Below are 7,100 nucleotides of genomic sequence, written 5' to 3'. Positions count from 1 at the left end.
TCAGAATTGGGCTGCCTGTGTGAACACAGCCTAATTGTTTAAGAAAGGCTGTTCAACTGGCTTAACCTAACCCCATTTCCTTTATCTAGTCCCTTACCCTCAATTGCAAGTGGTCATGACATTCTATGGAACCTTCCCTTGTAATGAGTGCTTATGACGTTCCATGGAATCTTGACTTCTTTCAGTTTCTCACATTTCTGTAAGAGCTCCAAAGCTAAAAAAAATACCAACATTACTACAAATTTACCAGCTTAAGTCAACTTGTCACTTGATTACTGCACATACTTGAAGTTAGAAACAAACATACATATTTTCAGTAGATGTGACCACCACTGCTTTTCCACATTTTCTAACCGTCGTTTCTATTGTACCTTCTGAAATATTGCCCTTTGTTACGAATTTATGACGTTTTATACACCCTACTATCCATAATCAAGTAGCCTGCATCTACTGCTACATAACTCTGACATGACTACACTCAAACAGGCACACAACCCGTATCTATGTGTAACAATTGACTAGATTTAAAAAATAAAATTAGCCTACTGTAGTACCACTCGTCCTGTCCATTTAAAATTACTACAACGACTATGCAGTGCCAGTTGAACATCCTTTCACTCGACACTCGCCCCCTGGTGTTTACTACTGTATCTTGCTCTACGTTGACTTGCAGATGGAATCTATATGGAATATGCTGCTACAGGATGCTTCAGTTTTTGTTCTAGTATTTGCTTAGTCATACAACAGCTACAACTACCACAAAGAGCTTACAGATTGATGTAGAACATCTGTGTTTTTGTAATGATCATTATGTGCAGTCATCACCCCCCCAGGCAAATACATGCGGAAAACACGCAAAGCAGAGATATTACCATTGCTATCTTGGCTGCACGGAGAGCAGTGTTCTGGCCCCTCAAATCTTTGTTCGGTTTGAGAGCATCACTGCCAATAAATCAATCAGAAAACTCACTTGCATCAAGGTATTTTTATTTGTTTTTACCCCCTTTTTCTCCCCAATTTCCAATGTTGCCTCATCGTTACAACTCCCCAACGGGCTCGGGAGACGAAGGTCGAGTCACGCGTCCCCCGAAACGGCAAACCGTGCTTCTAAACACCAGTCAGCTTAACCCGGGAAAATCAGCCGCACCAATGTGTCGGAGGAAACACCATTCCCCTGACGACCGAGGTCAGCCTGCAGGCGCCCGGCCCACCACAACGAGTCGCTGAGCGCGATGAGCCAAGTAAAGCCCACCACTCGGGCCAAACCCTCCCTTAACACGGACAACGCAGGGCCAATTGTGCGCCGCCCGACAGGACTACCGATCACGGCCAGTTGTGATACAGCCTAGGATTGAACCCGGGTCTGCAGTGACGCCTCTATTCTTTGGGTTAGATCAGGGATTCCCAAACTCAGGCCTCGGGACACCAAGGGGAGCACATTTAGTTTTTTCAAATAATCAACTACTCATCAAGCTTTGATCATTTGAATCAGCTGTGTAGTCAACATAGAGAAGCTAACTTGCTATTTATCTAACTTATCAAACTCGATTTTTGTACTCTGTGGCGTTGTGTCGTGTGACAAAACTGCACATTTGAGTGGCTGTTTATTGTCCTTAGCACAAGGTGCACCTGTGTAATGATCATGCTGTTTAATCAGCTTCCTGATATGCCACACCTGTCAGGTGGATGGTAAAGGAGAAATGCTCACTATCAGGGATGTAAACAAATGTGTGCACAAAATGAGAGGAATAAGCTTTTTGTGCGTATGGAACATTTCTGGGATCTTTTATTTCAGCTCATGAAACATATTACATGTTGCATTTATATTTTTGGTCAGTGTAGATTGTTTTATACATAAGTTAGGGCCTCTATAAGCTACAATATGAGGTCCTAAACCTGGCATGAAAGTGCATCCTTGTAGCTGTGTGGGCTAATATAGTGAAAATGTTTGCCTTGGGGTAAGTTGAGCCAATGACCACCATACCGCATCCAAATTATGCTTAAATTTGGTCAGTTTTATGCAACGGGTCATGCATATGAATTCAAGTTAGAGCATTTTTATTGTTACAGAGCAGACACCAATCAAATGTATTTATACAGCCCTCTTTACATCAGCAGGTGTCACAAAGTGCTATACAGAAACCCAGCCTAAAACCCCAAGCAGCAAGCAATGCAGATGTAGAAGCACACAATCATGCCTTGTGTAGCCCCTGTATGTTGTATTGTACATTTTTTTTTTGGGGGGGGGGTATATTATTTTATACAAAGTTGTTGGATGCATTTGCAGTTTAGGTAGCCGTTTCAGATTTTTTTGTGCCCAATAGAAATGAATGGTAAATAATGCAGTATCATTTTGGAGCCACTTCTATGATATTTGACACTCTAATTTCCCTCACTCATTATCATTCACGATTCAATCAAGATTATCCATAATCATGATAGCACCCACATTGTAGAAGTGTTTAGAAACATATTATATTCTTATTTACAATAAAAATGACAATACATTATTTACCATTCATTTCTATTGGGCACAAAATTATCTGAAACACAACCAAAACAAACGGCAAATGCATCCAACAAGTTTGTAGTCACAAGCTTGATGTAATCATTGCATGCTAGGAATATGGGAACAAATACACTTTTGACTACTTTATTTATAAAAAAATCTTTAGGGGTGTCAATCATTTTGACCCCTACTTTTTTTAGATGGTTTTTATTTCTTGTCAAATACTGCAACTTTTTCTCTACACCCCATAGCAATATACAGTGGGGCAAGAACGTATTTAGTCAGCCACCAATTGTGCAAGTTCTCCCACTTAAAAAGATGAGAGGCCTGTAATTTTCATCATAGGTACACTTCAACTATGACAGACAAAATGAAAAAAAAATTCCAGAAAATCACATTGTAGGATTTTTAATGAATTTATTTGCAAATTATGGTGGAAAATAAGTATTTGGTCAATACAAAAGTTTCTCAATACTTTGTTATATACCCTTTGTTGGCAATGACAGAGGTCAAACGTTTTCTGTAAGTCTTCACAAGGTTTTCACACACTGTTGCTGGTATTTTAGCCCATTCCTCCATGCAGATCTCCTCTAGAGCAGTGATGTTTTGGGGCTGTTGCTGGGCAACACGGACTTTCAACTCCCTCCAAAGATTTTCTATGGGGTTGAGATCTGGAGACTGGCTAGGCCACTCCAGGACCTTGAAATGCTTCTTACGAAGCCACTCCTTCGTTGCCCGGGCGGTGTGTTTGGGATCATTGTCATGCTGAAAGATGCAGCCACATTTCATCTTCAATGCCCTTGCTGATGGAAGGAGGTTTTCACTCAAAATCTCACGATACATGGCCCCATTCATTCTTTCCTTTACACGGATCAGTCGTCCTGGTCCCTTTGCAGAAAAACAGCCCCAAAGCATGATGTTTCCACCCCCATGCTTCACAGTAGGTATGGTGTTCTTTGGATGCAACTCAGCATTCTTTGTCCTCCAAACACGACGAGTTGAGTTTTTACCAAAAAGTTATATTTTGGTTTCATCTGACCATATGACATTCTCCCAATCTTCTTCTGGATCATCCAAATGCTCTCTAGGAAACTTCAGACGGGCCTGGACATGTACTGGCTTAAGCAGGGGGACACGTCTGGCACTGCAGGATTTGAGTCCCTGGCGGCGTAGTGTGTTACTGATGGTAGGCTTTGTTACTTTGGTCCCAGCTCTCTGCAGGTCATTCACTAGGTCCCCCCGTGTGGTTCTGGGATTTTTGCTCACCGTTCTTGTGATCATTTTGACCCCACGGGGTGAGATCTTGTGTGGAGCCCCAGATCGAGGGAGATTATCAGTGGTCTTGTATGTCTTCCATTTCTTAATAATTGCTCCCACAGCTGATTTCTTCAAACCAAGCTGCTTACCTATTGCAGATTCAGTCTTCCCAGCCTGGTGCAGGTCTACAATTGTGTTTCTGGTGTCCTTTGACAGCTCTTTGGTCTTGGCCATAGTGGAGTTTGGAGTGTGACTATTTGAGATTGTGGACAGGTGTCTTTTAAACTGATAACAAGTTCATACAGGTGCCATTAATACAGGTAACGAGTGGAGTACAGAGGAGCCTCAAAGAAGAAGTTACAGGTCTGTGAGAGTCAGAAAGCTTGCTTGTTTGTAGGTGACCAAATACTTATTTTCCACCATAATTTACAAATAAATTCATAAAAGATCCTACGATGTTATTTTCTGGATTTTTTTTCTCATTTTGTCTGTCATAGTTGAAGTGTACCTATGATGAAAATTACAGGCCTCTCTCATCTTTTTAAGTGGGAGAACTGGCACAATTGGTGGATGACTAAATACTTTTTTGCCCCACTGTTGCAACAAAACAAAAAGGACTGATGTGGATATGCAGACCCGCGAGAAACTGTGGCCCCTCACAATGAGTAAAAAAATGGTGGCCCCCACCTCCATCAAAGTTGCCCTTCCTTTATATAAGTAATCTAGGGACAAACCCTGAATGTTAGTGTCAACTTAAGTGTGATGGTACAATGCATCGGATTCTTGTTAATTCAATGTGTCAATGTTTAAAATAACAGATTACCAAAATAAATTCATAGAATTGTGAGCTGGAACCTACAAGATAGTGCTACACCATTGTTTGCCCCCCAAGACCCCATTCGGTACATAGCCACAGACTCAGATCTCTCCCCCCCCAGCCATCCAGCACCCACCCAGCCTCCCAGTCTTCTAGCAGAGGGGCCAAAGATATTAGACCTCCATCCCCCCTAGACTCTCACTCCTCAGTCTCCAGCCTTCCATCTACCCCACCTCCCAACTATCCATCAATCTGTTGCCACCCAGCCTCCAAACAGCCATCAGCCTTCCATTCCCTAGCCATCCAGCCTCCTATTTATGTTGCTACTCAGCCTCCCAAACCTCCAGTCTTTCATTCCCCAGCCTCCCATCCTCATCCACCACACCATGTTGCCTCCAGACAGTCACCTATGTACCCATCCATCCATCCATCCATACTCCCACCCACACACCCAGTCTTCTAGGCCACCCAGCTGTCATCCCCACAATAACAGGGCTTTAACTTCAGCATTTCTCAAACTCACATCAGCAGGAAATCACTGCAGATGCGTAGGGCTGTGTAGTTTGGCAAGTGTGCGATTATATCCAAATTGACCATGCTCACTATGAGAAGGGAGGCATCCGTTTTGTGTGCTGCAGTCATGCACACACTTCTGAGTTCTCACTGCCCTCTAGTGGGTAGGTTCCAATACAACGTCTCACATGGGGTACATCTCAATACTTTCAAGTGGCATCCTCTCCTTCCATGGACATTTTTTATTTAACCTTTATTTAAATTAGGCAAGTCAGTTAAGAACCAATTCTACTTTACAAATGATGGCCTACAAGGTAGACACACACCCTCACGTAAAATACTATAACTAGCTTTGGGAAACAACATTAGGAGTCTGTGTATTGGTTGGACTCCCTGAGTTGTGCATCTTTCTGGTGGGTGGCGATAGAAAAGAAACCTAACTCATTAAGAGAGAGTGTGGTAAGCCGTGTTTTACATTCAGCATCACTACATCAAGGGAAATATAGTATTCCTTCTAACAAAGATATCTACATATATTTCAGGATGTTGTGCATCCTTGGAAATAACCAGAAGTCATGTAAACGTAACTGTTTTGAAAAAGTAGTTTGTACAAAAAAAGTGGTCTCTTGGCACAACTTGCACCGGGTTAAGTTGAGCCTCCTTGGGGGTAAGTGGGTGATTGTGTCCCGTGACAGTGGGTGATGGTGCTGGTAGGTTGAAGTTTAATTCATGGAATGGGGGTGTGTGGTATTGTACAGTGGGTTCCGAAATTATTGACAACCTTGATAAAGATGAGCAATAAGAATTGTATCAAATAAATTAATAAAATACTGAGCTATATTGTGTGCTCCAAAAATGTGGCTTATTATTTTACAGTAATACAATTGCTCAGCAAGTTTGCTGCAATTCTACACATTTTGCTATGGGGTGGAGAGAGGATTTTGCAATTTTATAACTAATTTCATGCAATTCTACTAATTTTGCATTATGGCAGAGAGGAAAATTTGCTGTTTTACCGGGCCTTCCGAGGGCTGCCGCAAGTTGCCCATCCCTGACTTACACTGAGTGTACAAAACAATAGGAACCCCAGCCAGTTCTGGACCACTCAAACTGGTACACCTGACACCTACAATATCCCATTCAAAGGTACTTAAATCTCTTGTCTTGCCCATTCTCCCTCTGAATGGCACACATATACAATCCATGTCTCAATTGTCTCAAGGCTTAAAAATCTTTAACCTGTGTCCTCCCATTCATCTACACTGATTGAAGTGGAATTAAAAATGGTGACATCAATAAGGGACCATAGCTTTCACCTGGTCAGTCTATGTCCTGGAAAGAGCAGGTGTTCCTAATGTTTTGTACACTCAGTGTATATGGATAATCAAAGTTGGATAACGACTATGAATGAATCGACGCAATTTCTTGAGGAAAATCCATTCGAAATAATATTTGAATATGCATAGGATGCGGCATACAAATTTAACATCCAGGGAAATGTTACATCTGTCAAACACTAAGAATTTAAAGATTGGCTATCACTGACAAGCATGACAATTCTTGCATTTTACAACTGAAACTTGTCACTTCTAGATCAACATGGTGATCCATGTTTTTCATCAATCTCACAGGAAGAAAAGCTATGCATTTAGCCGTCAGTGTGTAGTAGCCCGCTGTGCATGCTTACCATTCCCAGGCACATTTCAGTTGGTTCCCGAGACTTGTTGTGGTTGAGTTTGTGATGAGAAAAGTGCTCTGAATGTTTCCGAGAGAGTTTGCCATAATTGGCAAACAGTTTCCCAAAGAAACGTCAGACTGGTTGTGTCCCAAATGGCACCCTATTCCATTTACAGTACACTACTCTTCCATCTACCCAGCCTCCCAACTATCCCTCCAACTATGTTGCCAAAGTAGTGCACTGTAAAGGGAATAGGGTGCCATTTTGGATGCAGCGTATATTCCATCTCAGGTCTGCTGCATGTATGATAAGTGGATTATCTTTCC

This window comes from Oncorhynchus clarkii, chromosome 10 (assembly GCF_045791955.1).
Source record: "Oncorhynchus clarkii lewisi isolate Uvic-CL-2024 chromosome 10, UVic_Ocla_1.0, whole genome shotgun sequence".
Classification (NCBI taxonomy): domain Eukaryota; kingdom Metazoa; phylum Chordata; class Actinopteri; order Salmoniformes; family Salmonidae; genus Oncorhynchus; species Oncorhynchus clarkii.
The sequence above is the reverse complement of the archived record's forward strand: the minus strand, read 5'-3'. Positions refer to the sequence as shown.